We start from the raw sequence: 14,595 nt of genomic DNA on the forward strand, positions 1-14,595 counted from the left end.
ATAGGAATCTACTGTGCAAACACTTAAAGGTGTGTGTAACTTTACTGACATGAATCATTTCACTGAAGTCAGTGGGTCTACTTATGAATAAAATGAGGCACATTCTTAAGTGTTTACAGAATCTGGGCCATCATAGGATTTCAAATTGTTGATTTTTTTTAAATTGTAATCATTCTACCTCCTGGTTAACAAAAGTAAGGCATGGAAACCATGCAAAAGCTACTGTAGCATTGCCTCTTGGCTGAGCAATGGTTGATTCTGGGCCATGTAGCTAGTCAGTTTCCATTAATGGAGAGAAACTGTCACAACTTCAGTTTGGTGTAACTTATTTACATGATGAATATGTTCTTATCTATGCTATATACATTAGTCTTGTTACTCTTTATGTAGTCCTGCGGTCTGAGGATCATAGGGGAGGAAACACAACCATGTACATGCAGATCTGGGAACCTCAGCTCGGTCATTCGGAGTAGTCACTAGGAACAGCTACCTTAATCACTGGGTCTCCAACACTGTGTTGCAAACCGAGAACATTCAAAAATCATCAGAATGGCTTAAAATGAGACTTATAAAAATAACAAACTTTGGGTTCTTATTTACTTTTTGTGTTTTGAGCCTTGAGGATGCACTTGGGTCACATCTCCAAACTTTTCTCTGTGAGCATGAAGACTAGAAACTTTTCTTTTTTTTAAATGAAAATTCCAATTACTAGATTGGGCAACTCATTCATTACAGACATAGATAAGTATATGAGGTAAAAGTACACATTGATGTTATATTGTCCCCACCACCTTCTGTGCTCATTTTGTTTTGAAACAGATGGGTTTGCTGCATGGTACTAATCACTGCAATTGGACTGCTTATATGCTTAACATTTAAGCATTTGCTTCAGTGTTCGCTGGACCAAAGCCAGAGCACTCAACACCTTGCAGCATCAAGTCCTAAGATGGCTGGGGAACAGGAAGCTTTCTGATTAGCAATAATTGAGCTAGCAGAGAGTGAAGGGATCGTGCAACTTGTTTTGGATTTTTCAGTATATTGACTTGCCTCCTTGATCCCGAAAATCTTAGCATCTTAGGTTTGCTGATGGTAGAATGTCCAGGGGTATGATAAACTCTTCTTGGAGGCATGAGGCCACCTGACTTTTTCCCACCATCAAAGGGTCCACATTGTGGTGATCATTCTTCCAGTCACCATGGGCTAGATACAGAGTTTTCTGAGGCCTTTCATTGCCTCTCTCACAGTGAAGGCAAGACCTGGTTACTAGAGAGTAAAGGAAGATGCCCTCTTTCTTCAGTGTGCTTTGTACTGCCTTGTCAATGCTTTCAGTCCCTGTCAGGGAGCAAGAAGGTATTGGGGTTTAGGGGTGATTGCACTTCTCATTCAGTTTTTGGGCGGGCTGATTGGGATGGTTTTTCTACTCTCAGTGAAGAATTTCTAAAGAGTGAAAAAATATTTTTTAAAAAAAAGGTCAAACTCGCTTTGCCTTTCAACTGTAAATAAAACTGAGCTGTCATTTACAGTACGAGTTTCTATGTTAAAATCCTGAATTCATATTCTTAAGGACATTAAATGAAAGTGTAAGCCATTTGCTAAGACCTATCAGGAGATAAGGACTTTTTCTGTTTTGATTGTGCTCTAAACATAATCCTTGCTTCCCTGGGTAAATCTTTTTTTCAGTGAATTGTTTTACTCTGTCACATTTAGATTAATGTTATGTCTGATAGCAGGGTTGTGTATTTAGTGACAGTCGTTAGAGTAACATCTGTAGTGGCTCTCAGGAGGGAGGCTGTCACACAGGGAGACTGCAGACACTGAGGTTGTGGTGAGGCTGGAGGTGTGTAACAGGAGAAAGTTAATGAGATCTGGAACTGGTGAGCTAATGTAACAAACAAAGAAAATTAACAGATTAATGAGACCTGAGTGCTTTGTGTTTGTGGACTGGGGATCAGGGAGAATGTAACAGATCCTGGAATTGAAAATCATAAAATTACTGACAAAGATAGCAGCAGCTGAGAGCATGCTGGGTACAGCAACTTTTCTCATGTCACTTATAAGAAAAGAGTCACTCTGTGTTTCTGAAAATATTAACATTTTTCTTTCAAGACATGCAAACTCAATATTAACTGTTTTTAATTTTGCACTGAAATTCCCAAAGGCAGCAGACTGGCTGGTCTCTCGTTTTCATTTCTTCGACCGCTTCAGGGAAGGGAGTGATGACACTGAGAACCTTTGTTAATTTTAATATGGTAGTGCCCCCCTGTGTTCAGGTGTTCTGCATTTAAGAAAACATCCTACCATAATAATGGAGAGATTGTGAGCTTTGATCAGTCAAGCACATTATGTGACAAGAAATATGGTCCCAGGCATCAATTCTTTGTTTCTTTCCAGATTCTTTCCTGGCCTAATTTACTCCCATCCAGGCTTTGGATCTCACTCTGGAGCCACAGTCGGAAATGCTGGTGTCCCATCCTACATATGACATATTAAAATATCTTTCCCTGCTTGTCCAACTCTTTTTTGAGGGATGGAGAGAGTTCTGTGCTTTTCAACATTAAAATACTCTGTTGAAAAACAGAGGGAGCCCTGAGAAACAGGATTGACATAATTGAAATGAGCGGAGAGGGTGGAAGAACAGAGAGTAAGAGCAAGCTGTGTCATTTTGTGTTCTTTCAAATGATTGTGCACAAAATATATATTCTACTTCCGGGTTTCATGAACCCAGAGTATGCGAGTCAGAGACCTTCAGCTAGCAGTACCTATTGGGGTGGCGCATGTGCTCTGCACATCCTTGTGCCTTGAATTGAAGGCAAAAAGGGAAGGGCCACACTGATCCATCTCTCACTGCCTGTGATTACAAGTTTGAGCACTCTGCAATGCCTCAAGCTCATGGTCCCTTTTTCCAGCTTATCAGTGGGGAAGTTTTCTTTTGTTCTTGGGAGGTGCCTAAGTACTGCATTAATGTACAGAAATCACCGGATTGAAGCACGAGGCCTTGCTTATTTTGAACTATCAGGCACTCTTGTTGAAATATGACTTTATTAATTTGGACTCCAGGGCAAAATTCTCACAAAAGGTTCCTCAGGACTAGAGAAATGCGTTTAACTCCCTAGTTATAGAGGGCCTCCTGGTTGTTGGCATTTCTTTATGGCAGCTCTTGACTTGGTGGATACAGCTCCAGGTTGATTGCAACAGTCATCACTATGTGGTAAATTATTCTGCCACCAGCGTCTGGCATCTCAAGGGAGGCACAAAACATGGTGGAAGACTTGCCATTTAAGGGCTGCAACTTATTCACAGACAAAATGGGTGAGACATTACACTCACTTGAAGACTCCAGAGCAACACTTTGTTCCCGAGGATATCCCCCAACCCCAAGAAGAAGTCATTATAGGCCTCAAATGCACATATATGGCACCAGCTGCTGAGTTTCCGAAGAGATGTTTTCACCTATACCCTCTGTGGGTTCTTGCCATCCAGGTCTCTGTACTTCAGAGCAGCAGTTTTGATGGGTTTGTCAAGAGCAGAGTGGCAATCGTTGAGGATCTTTCCATCTTGTGCCCTGTTACCGGGTCTGTGCCGGCACTCCCACTTTTATGCCTGCACCCTTTGTTTAGGCTGGTATAATAAAGAGTCCCACCACCTTCTTCAGTGGTTTCACCTTTGTGTCTTTTATTTACAGAGTTCTTGTGCAGTCCCAATTCCCCCAACAACAATCACACCACAGACCCCTCCCAGGGTCTTCTGGCCCTTGAGGTTCCTTCCAGTAGGTAAGGAGACAGAGAAACAGCCCTCCTGTCTCCTCCCAGGCCACCCTCTCTCTGAAGTTTTCCCAGGGCTTTTATGGCCCGCCCAGTCTTTAGCCCAGCTGTTCCCACTCGGCCCAGCTTGTTGCTCTGAGCTAGCCTTCATTAGGGCTTACAGCTGGGCTCCCTGGCATGTCTCTCTACCTGGCCTTTTGACCAGAGAGCTGTCTGCAGCCAGCATTTTGGCAGGGCTTTAAAGGGGGTTTTACCCCTGCCCTGCCACATGCCCCCTCTTTGGCAACCAGCTGTTCCACTTCCTCAGTGTCTCCATAACTATAGTCCAGTGAGTTTGACACTGAAACTGGGTTGCAGCATTCAACTCTAGTCCTTGCCCTACCCTACCCATCTTCACTGTCCTTGTTCAGAAACTTCTTTCCTAAGACCATACTGCTTCAGGAGGTACAGTATCTTTTAAATCTTGGAGCTAGAGAGGAGGTCCCTTTACTGCACAGGAGAAGGGAGTTCTACTCCTGATATTTCATCATACCCAGAGGGAGTATCTTGGGCTTAAGGAAGTTAAGCACTTTTATCAGGAAGATAAAATTCAGGGTGGTGTCTCTTGCTTCTGGTTTGGGGCCAGTTCAACCAACAGGTGATGGACCACATCCACCAGACTCAACCCTATTTGCTCAGCTGGCTCTAAAAATAAAACAGAGCAGTAGATTTTGTCACCAATGCAAAAAATCAAGTTCATTGGGACCATTCTTGATTTTATGACTGCAACAACCTACCTGCTTCAAGAAAAGTTCTGGTCCATTTTGAACCTCTGCACAAGACTAAAAACCAACCTCAAGACAGCAGTGAGGGTTAATTTGAGGCTGTTGGGACACACAGCATCCAACACATATGTGATTCAGCCTGCCAGACTTCATCTTAGATGAATACAAAGCTGGTTGAAGTTTGTCTGTTGACGAAACAGACAGCTTCTGGACATGCTTGTTCATGCATCTGTTTAGGTTCTAGCATCCTTGGACTGGTGGATGAATCTGGACCAGATGGCATTTCTGGCCATCTGTGAGGGGATAGCACTAGTCTCTCAGTGGTCCCCAAGCACTGGGCTTTGATATTGGCACTATATTTGATGGGGCAGTCAGTCAGTCTATCACAACCAGGACTAAGAATGGGCCAAGGACAACAAGCAAGAGAAAGCTGCTATCTAGACTATTTAGATATCAATGAAGAAATGCATCTTTGACACTGGTAAACCAGGTTTCAAATCTTGCCAAGGCTGTAGGCATCAGCTGAGCACTGACAAATTCATAACTGGAAATAGACCAGCTCACCTGTATGTTAATATTGTTCAAGATGGGTTTTAGGTCCCATCTGACTGATTAAAGGGAGGCATGAGATATGGACACTAAGCTGTAACACCTGCTTGTGAGGAACCACATTTAGAAGTTCCCTCCAGGAGTGCCAAGCTGCCTTCTCAGTCAGGGGCAGCCCTGGGAGAAAAATGGGATAGGGTGAGCTCTCCTCGAGCATCTGTCCTATACATCAGCCGTCTGAAACAGGTTCCTCAGGGAGATTCTAGTGCCATATTGTGACCAATCTACCTCCAACAAAGAAAGATGCCCCTGAGGCCAGCACAGTGACCTGTTAACTCCTGTGGGCAGCAAGGACATATAAGGAAAGAATACCCCCTCATGGAATCTCAATATGCCTGAGGCTGGACTGATGAGAACATGCTCATGAATAAAACTCCTCACAAATTGACAGTACCAGTCTGAGTACCAGAGAAGGGAGTATAAGGACTCATAGATTCTGGGTGCAGCCAAATAGTAGTTCAGGCCTAGCTGGCTGGGTAAGATGGTGCTCCAAGAGAGACCATCTGTGTACAGCTCATACATGGTGATGGTTACAATTAACTGTGGGAGCGCACACTGAAATCCTCACAGTGGCTCTGGCTGGTGAGTTGATGTACTCAGTAATAATAGGATGTGGTTTGCAAGTGTGTCACTTTTATTTACCAACATTAAATATATCTGATCTGAATATTCACTCTTTGTCTGGAAGGCAAAAACTACATAAATACCGTAAAATGTAGCATGCTGTGACTGTCACTCATTCTCAAATGACAGTCAATGTATTTATTAAGATGCCCTATTTCATAGATTTGTAACTTGTCTGTGAACACTGTTTTGGTGTTGAAGGAGCTTGGCCCACAGCAATATAATTTAAAAAAAAATCTATGTAATCTTTTTTTAATGTGTATAATGATTTAAAAATAAGACTTGGCTTTTTTTCCCCCAGCTTCTGAATGTACCAAAGCATTATATCAACATATAAATGGTATCCAGGTAGAATATCAATATCTTGAAGAGTATGGTACAGGTTAGAGGGTGTGTGTATACTGTATCCTCTAGTTTTTACATTAGCCTAAAGTGCATATGTGGGTACAAAGATGATGAATAAGGTGGAGGGGCAGGAGTTGGGCACTGAGTTGTCATCGTTGTTTCTCTTATTTGCCATGATGTAATGAAGCGTAGTTGCAGAGTGTCATTACACAGAAAGATTGAACATGGGTAGGGAGTCCATATTGCTATCTAATTTAAATGCCAGTTTGTGGTTCAGAGCTACAGTTGTTTGCAGGGATTGGGAGAGAAGCAGATAGGCTTCAGGCCCCCCCTACCCCCCCCCCCCCCCCACACTGTGTAAGCTGTTAAAACTTCTAAATTGTCAAGCAAGACTCTTTTGAAATTTATTTAAATACAAGTCAAAACCAGTTCCCTTCCACAGAAGGCCATTTATTCCTTCCCTCAGCAAGGAATGTCTCCATGCCAAAGTGCCATTTTCAAACTTCAGCCACTTACAGCCCTGCTCCAAAAAGTCAGATTTTTTTTTTTATTATGGGGGAAAGTGCATTTTTTTCCTCACTCTCTTTTCACATAGAAATATTTGAACTGTTTTGAGAGAAAGGATGGTTTAGTGATTGGGGCACTATCTTAGACTTTGGGAGACCTGTTCAATTTCCCAGCTCCTGTGTGATTTTGGGCAAGTCATTTAGTCCATCTGTGTGCCCCAGTTCCCTATCTGTAAAAATGGGGATAATAATATTTCCGTACCTCACAGAGGTATTATGAGGATAAATACATTAAAAAGATTGTGAAGCATTTGGAGATCTACTCATGAAGAGTGCCGTACAAGTGCTAAAAAGAAAAGGAGTACTTGTGGCACCTTAGAGATGCTACAAGTACTCCTTTTCTTTTTTCGAATACAGACTAATACGGCTGCTACTCTGAAACCATACAAGTGCTAGATATTATTATTAGTTTGCTCAATAATGGAACAGATACTAAGCATAGAGAATTTCAGATCCAAAGGGGTGGTTTAACAACGTTATGCATATGAGTAAAGAATGGATTAGAATGGAAACGGTCCTGCAATCTTAATATAAAGATTATGGTATTTGGGAGGGGTGGGTCTGATCTTGATTCTGTTGAAGTCATTGGAAAAACTCTTGTTGCCTCCCATGGGAGTAGGATTTTCTCTGATGGTAACACTAGTCAGTGATTTGCACGCTGTAAATTAGTTCATTTGAAGTTTAATGTTCCAAGGGTGTGTTTGTACCTCAATTGTTTGTTGGCAAGACAACCCTACTGCAATTTACTTACAGAAAAAACAATACACGTAGGATGAAGTGGAAGTACATTATGTTCCCTGGCTTTTCCACTCTTGCATGTCACTCCTCCCTTGCGCACATATGCAGGCATGCACTCTCTTGCCTTCTCTCCCCCATTTAAAGTAAGTTATAAGGATACATTTTCCAGCTCAACTTTGTTCATCTGATAGTCTCCAGAGTTTTTTGAACACACCTCAAATCTCTCTTTGTATGTCATTCCAGAGCTGCTGCCAGCAGTAGTGAAGAAATAAGGATGGCATGGTATGGTATTGCCACCCTTACTTCTGCGCTGCTGCCTGGAGAGCTTGGGTCCTCAGTCAGCAGCTGCCACTCTCCGGCCGCCCAGTTCTAAAGGCAGTGCAGAAGTAAGGGTGGCAATACCATACCAGGCCATCCTTATATCTGTGCTGCTGCTGGCGGGGCGCCGCCTTCAGAGCTGTCGCTCCTGGCCAACAGCTGCCGCTCTCCAGCCACCCAGCTCTGAAAGCAGTGCAGAAGTAAGGACGGCAATACTATTAACCTAAAATAACCTTGCGACCTTCCTGCAACTCCCTTTTGAGTCATGACCCCCAGTTTGAGAAACACTGGTCTCCCCTGTGAAATCTGTATAGTAAGGGTAAAAGCACACAAAAGGCCAGATTTCACGGTCCATGACATGTTTTTTATGGCCATGAATTTGGTAGAGCCTTCCGAATAACCAATATTCAGGGTTGGCCCCCTTCAGCTTAACGTCCAGGATGCAGTCCACTTTCAAATATTCTCACCCTTCCCCACAAGAAGGAATAAAAGGTACACTTGAAGGATATTTGAGAATATGAAGACTTAAGGTCTCCCCTTCTTCCTGTAGGCTATTAGGGTCCATCAGTCACCTCCCAGGTCTCTCTAATTCCTGCAAACTGGCCCTTTTGAGGCTCTAGCCATAAATTGTGACAAAATTACAAACTCCTGTAATACTCGCTTATAGAAATTGAAGGATTTATTGGAATATTGCAAATAAGAACATCAGCACACACAAGCAGTATTTAACTTCCTTCTAGGTCCCTCAAACCAGGTTAACATAATATCAGAACAAATAACCACAATAAAATAAAGATTCAGCACCATCTGTTGGTGAAGGTGCTGTCTGCACTGATCATGACAACTTTCCCTCTTTTGGTTTAATAGGAGTTTGAAAACAACAACTAAAATTTTATCATCATTGTAACTCCTAGGAATCCAGGTAGTCTGCCATCCTGACAGGTCTCCCTGTTAGGCTGCCTCCTTGAGTCCTGTATTCAGTCATGGAGATGCCACTTGTAAATTAATCTAGAGATTATCAGCAAGTATAGGGTTCATGTTCTCCAGGTTAGGCATATCTGGTGGGTGTAGATAGTCCTTTGAAGACTGCAATGTGGTGAAGTCGTGAGGACCTACTCCTCCACAACCAGTTTCCCATTACAAGTTATAGAAATCTGCTGGTGAATTTCTAAATCCTCCTCTGAGGTTGTTGAATAACCTCAGTGTTTGCCCTCCCCTTTCTTTCAATAAATTCTGCCTCAATTCTCCGTGTACTACAAAGGGGTAAGCTTTCACATTGTGTATCAGCGAGGATAAACTGTTTATTTTCTTAAGTATTGTGTAAGATTGTCCTGAAAAGGAGGACATTTGAGGGGCTTTTTTCCTGGCTGATTTTTCCTGGTGCATAGCCACATGTTTTTTCTTCCTGGATGGGCATTTGGGAACTTTTTCCTGGCACCTTCCTTCTGGCTTATCCATTCCTCCACCTTCTGAAATGCTGTGTGCTCAAGTCACTGGTATAAGACTCTGCCTGTGTAGGTGCAGGAGGCCTTGCTGTTTCTTGCTGAACATCAAGTCATATGCAAGCATGGTTTTGCGAGTCCAAAAATAATCTGAGAGAGAGAGTGGTGAATAGCTGAGTGTCAGCTGGTGGTGTATGCAAAGACAAGAAGTGTCTGTATATCCTACTCTCATTGGTCTTCAGTAAGAGTATGAGCATGGAACCAATGGTGCTGTTTACTCTCTCCATTCTTCCATTACCTGCAGGGCAGGCAACACCAGACCTCACTTTAGGTATGTTATCTGGAGTTGTCAGCAAACCTCATGTAATAACAGTGATTGAAATGCCTTCCCTGATCATTGAAAGGCAGCTGACGGGTTGGGGTGGGGACAGCAGGCAATCTGAAACATTATGTGTTTTATTAATGCAGTTGTGACTGCCTCAGGCCTTTTATCTTTTAGTGGCTCTGCCACCACATACTTTTACATGGTGTCATACGCTATCAGCAAATATCAATTTCAACTGGTGTTTCTGGTTGTGGTCCTTCTAAGACCATCATTATGAATTCCCAGGGCTTACTAGATTGGGGCATATCCCCTAAAAGGAATTCTGCCTCTCCTTGCCGATGCTTGCCTGTCACAGGTAAGCCAGGAAAGTACCAAATCCTTAACATCTGCAGCCAAAAAAAAAAAAAAATCTGTCGAATACCTGGTTCAGAGTCTTTTCACACCCCAGGCAGCCTGCTGCTTTGATGTCGTGAAGACACTCCAGTACTGCTCTCTGCAAGCTTGCTGACAAGACAACCCTGACAGACCTGGAAAATCATACACCAGCAAATGGGTAGCTGGATCAATGGATAATTGTTCCTGAATTGCTTTGAACCTCTCCAGTCTGCATCTCATTTGGTAGATCTTTTAGCACACCAGAATAACTCAGGGTCCTTAGACTGTTCTTGCCAGATGTCATCACACAATCAGTCTGAGTCTGTTCTCACTGTCCTCATCCAGCTTTGAGCATCCACAGCCATATATTTCTTTCCATGTTTATGGTGTACTATATGAATTCTGAACCTAGTAAATATGGATGATTGGCCCAAATGGCCTCCACAATAACCAGACATTCCAGTACTCACAGTGTCTGCTATGTGGAGAAGTGGGTAGCGATCTTGAACTCTTTAGTTATGTCTCTTGTATTCAATACATATTCTTAAGTCTCCATTGGGCTTTTTCATGATTATAATTGGGGATCTCAAGGTGATATAGATGGTCCAAGCAGGACATCCTCCGGCATGCAATTTAGCATTCTTTAGGATTTGCCTCAAAGGAACAGTCCCTTCCTTAATCTGATCATATCTCCCAAGCCTCCCATTATTCTTGGAGAACCCACCAGCATACTGTAAGAATAGCTGTTTTAATTACTTCCTTCCATTGTCTTCTATGGATGCTTCTGTCAGCAACTTCTGGTTTCCCTGGTGTGGCTTCCCTCTGCTTGGGCAATTCTGTCTCCCATGAGCTTTGCCTCCTCATTACCCGCAAATGTCCTATGCGAACTACTTGGGAGACTGTTGCTCTTATTTGACTCATGGAACTTCTGCAAATATCTTGCACTAGGACTCTAAGTTTTTAGCAACTTCACTAGCAAGCATTTCTTGAAGCATAGCCTTTGTTATAAAGGAATCACCCTGGGTCTGAGAATTAATAGCTGATACCTTTAAGGAGATCCCAGCTTCTGCTTCCACATTTGTAACTCTGCACATAATCTGGTCCATACATTTATCCAGTATGTTATCTTCCTTCACCAGCGGGTTATGAAGTTCCTCTGTTTATAAACTGACTTTTCACACAGGATTCTCTCATGTTCTGTCACTGGACATAGGTCCCTCTCTGCTTTGCCAGTTCCAGATTCACTGCGGATGGTTCTGCTTTACTCAAGCTATCTCTCAGACTGTGAGGGGGCAGGGAAAGCCTATTAAACAGGCTCCTCAATGCAAATAAAGTATGCAGGGGTTCCCCTTCCTCTTACTCCAATCTTGTCATTCCCTCCAGTATTTCAAAAACAGATCTCTCCTAGAAGTCATATAAGTATTTGTGTAATTGTCTGTAAGATCCATGATTCACACTGGGAAGCTTCTGGTAAAAAGCTTTGGCATCATCATTCAAAAACACTGCTATGTTCTGTGATGCTTTCTCATCAGTCCACTCATTCACAGAGAGCAGCAGCTCAAAGTCTATCAAGTACTCACAGATTCCAGTTTCATCTGCATGACCACTGAGAAGAAACTTTAGGCAAACGTGTTTTTGCCATCTTGAAGCTGCTACCACTAATTGTAACACCAGCTTATAAAAATCAAAGGATTTTTTGGGAACACTGCAAGTAACAACTCCAGGCTTCCCAGCAGTCCCAAGTTTGACTGTCCTGCTTTGACCTCCAAAGCCCTCTGCTGGTTGAAGCAGAACATTTCTTTCATGCAGGGTCATCCAGAGAAGGGGAGTTCAAAGAGGCGGTTTGCTCTAGACTCACCTATTTGAGAGTTTTCCCAAGCTGAGTGATGTTGTGACTGCCACACAAGGCCGTAGCTCCACTCACATTTGGCCCCGCTGCCTCTGTCTACTCAGAGAGCCAGATGTACCCTTCACTTGTGGTTGCTGCCACTAGCTATCCTCACTAGATTTTGCATGCCAGCTGAGGCCAAGTCCTGAGGTCTGGCCCTGTGGTACTCATGCAGCTACTTGGAGCCTCTAATGAGAGTTAAGTGATGTGCTAGGACCATCTGTAAGCAAACTACCCTTTGCGGGTGTGACTGTCTACTATGTAGAGGAACTACCTGTTCAACTCGCCCCATATACCTTGCACTTATCATTACAATCCACTTACATATATACAGCTGTAACTTCCTGTTCTTACTCTTATTAACTCAAAACTGCACCTCCGGGAATGGGATGCTATGATGAATGTGAATTCCCCTCCCCATCCCAGATGCCTGGTCATTCTTGCCCCCAAGGGAAAAATCCTTCCCACTACCAAGAGGTAGTGATTGATCAGACCCACAGTATCTTAGGAACAATTTTTTTGACTATATCTCCCTTCTAGGGCAGGCCAGCAACCACAGCAGAATGGCTGCTGGATGCCGCGAGGGCTTCATGTAGAGTCAGATGCAGGGAGGAAGAGGAGCGACAGCAGCATGAGAGACAATCCGCTTGTTCTTCCCCATCCCCTAAAATAGGCTCTTACCTTATCCAGTGAGATCCTACTGCTGCCTCAGTTTCCTTCCTTCCTTTTTTCCCCAGGAAAAGAAAACTCCCCAACTCTTATGCTTTCGAATTACTCTCCCTTTTTGGAGTCCGGTTCGTTAACATAAACGAACAGTTGAACTCAAAGACACAATCGCCTCGCCTTCTTCTCCAGGCTCACCAATCCATTTTGCCTCTCCTGAGCTCCTAATTCCCACTTCAGAGTTTTGCTCATCCCCCTCTCTGCACACAGCTCCAGCAAAGCCTTTTTCTCTGGCTGCTAAGTAAAGTCAATGCCACACCCCATCCTCTCTGACTCTGTCTCTTTTCTGGATCTCCTGCAGGTGGGGCTTACTTTTTTCTCCCTCCTCTTTACCCTTTTATCAGGACATCAGGCCCTCTCCAGAGAGCCATCCCATGATTTTCCTCTCTTTGGGGGAGAAGACTCCCGCTTATAGATAGCCAACCTCAGCTACCCTTATGCAATGTCCAGTCACCTGACCCTACCATCAATCCAAGCTCAAACCCATCGCCTGAGAGTCAGGTAATTAGGCACAGCTCCCACTAATGGGGCAGCACACCCTGTAACATACCTGCCCCATATAGTCTTGCCCATTTCTTGGGAAAGCTGTACAGAATATTCTTAATCACGAGGAGAACTCCTTTTTGGCCTTAACAAATAACATCACATCAAACATCATAATAACTATAATGTTATTATATTATAACATAATAACAAAGAGGAGAGCTATCTCCTCTTTGTAACATCCCACCTTTTTGCTGCTTCAGTCATGTTCAGTAAAACTGGACTTTTACCAGAACATAGCAGGCGTAAGGACTTTCTGTTCCTTAGAGAGCAGACTCTAGTCCAAGCATACACTTCAGAATCAAGCGTGCTCCTTACTGAAATCAATTTTTTTTTCTCCCACATATACCAAAGCCTGCACGTTTGTACTTGTGGCCCCTAACAAATGCTGTAGACCAGCATGCTTCTGTTTTTCAACCACTCACAGAATTTTTTCAAAGGCATTCTCCCTCTGGATTTCTTTCTCCTCTATCGTGGACTTTTGGTCCTTTGCCTTGACCCACTTATGCAGGTGTTCTATTTCTGGATCTCCTGACAGTCTAATGAAACATCCGGCATGTTTCACTTTAAATGTCAGCACTGTATTATTGCTCATCATTTTATCAGATGCGATGAGGAAGTGGAGGGTAGTGATGCTCACAGAGAGGGGGAGCTGTGAGTTGCTTTAGGGAAGAAAATGCAGAGGGATTAAAGGAGGAGAGAGAAAAAGGTAGGGGAGGGGGAGAGAAACTGTGAAAAGAAGAGACACAAAGGCCTGATAGTGTGATGATCCTAACAGTGAGCCTGTTTTTTCCAGTGAGTGATGCTGAATGTGATAAGTTCGTGAGGAAATAATACACAATAACTAAAAGTTTAATTACTAAATAAAGGCCATATTCTACCTTTGATCTTTTTGCAAACTGATTGTTAAAATCAATGGGAGATTGAGGGGAGTATGTAGTCTTAAATGTATACCTCTGTTACGATAGATAGCTACCCAAAAAAGGAGAGCCATACTGTAATTATATATAGGAATGAGAACTCTGCTTTCAGGAAGTGCTAGATGAGAGAGCACAGTACATACTGAAGGAGGAATAAAGCCTGAATGTTGCACTGTCTTGGTTTTAGTCCAGTGTTTCTCAAATGCGGCCACCAAAGCCTTTTCTTGTGGCCACAGGCTCTTGGGCTGTGATTGGGGGGGAGGCAGGCTGTATGACCTAGTGGAAAGGGTACTTTACTGAGAATCAAGAGACTTTTAGGTTCTGTCCTCAGGTCTGCCATTGAACTACTTATCTCAGGCAAGTCACTTAATTTTTGTCTCTGTTCCCTGTCTCTAACTTTTGTCGGTCATGTCTATTTAGATGATAGTCTTCAGAGCAGGGACTCTCTCACTACAGGGAGAGCGCATAGCACAGTGAGGTCCCAATCTCAGGTGGGCTCGCTAAGCACCACTGTAATACAATTAAACAATAAATGTGCTCCAGTTTGCTGAAGGAGGATACTTTGTATATTATTCACAAAAATATTTCATGCTGCATATTGCTAAAAACAAAAGACTGTTGACCTTGAATTAAACAAAAGAATGCAAATGCTGGTTT

General features: G+C 43.1%; 1 protein-coding gene across 31 annotated transcripts in view; it reads left to right on the forward strand.

Annotated features, from left to right (window-relative positions):
* The window catches only part of KDM4C (lysine demethylase 4C), a 437,490-nt gene that overhangs the window by 38,430 nt on the left and 384,465 nt on the right, over window positions 1-14,595 (forward strand). The window lies entirely within an intron of this gene.

Source organism: Lepidochelys kempii, chromosome 5, assembly GCF_965140285.1.
Source record: "Lepidochelys kempii isolate rLepKem1 chromosome 5, rLepKem1.hap1, whole genome shotgun sequence".
Taxonomy (NCBI): Eukaryota; Metazoa; Chordata; order Testudines; family Cheloniidae; genus Lepidochelys; species Lepidochelys kempii.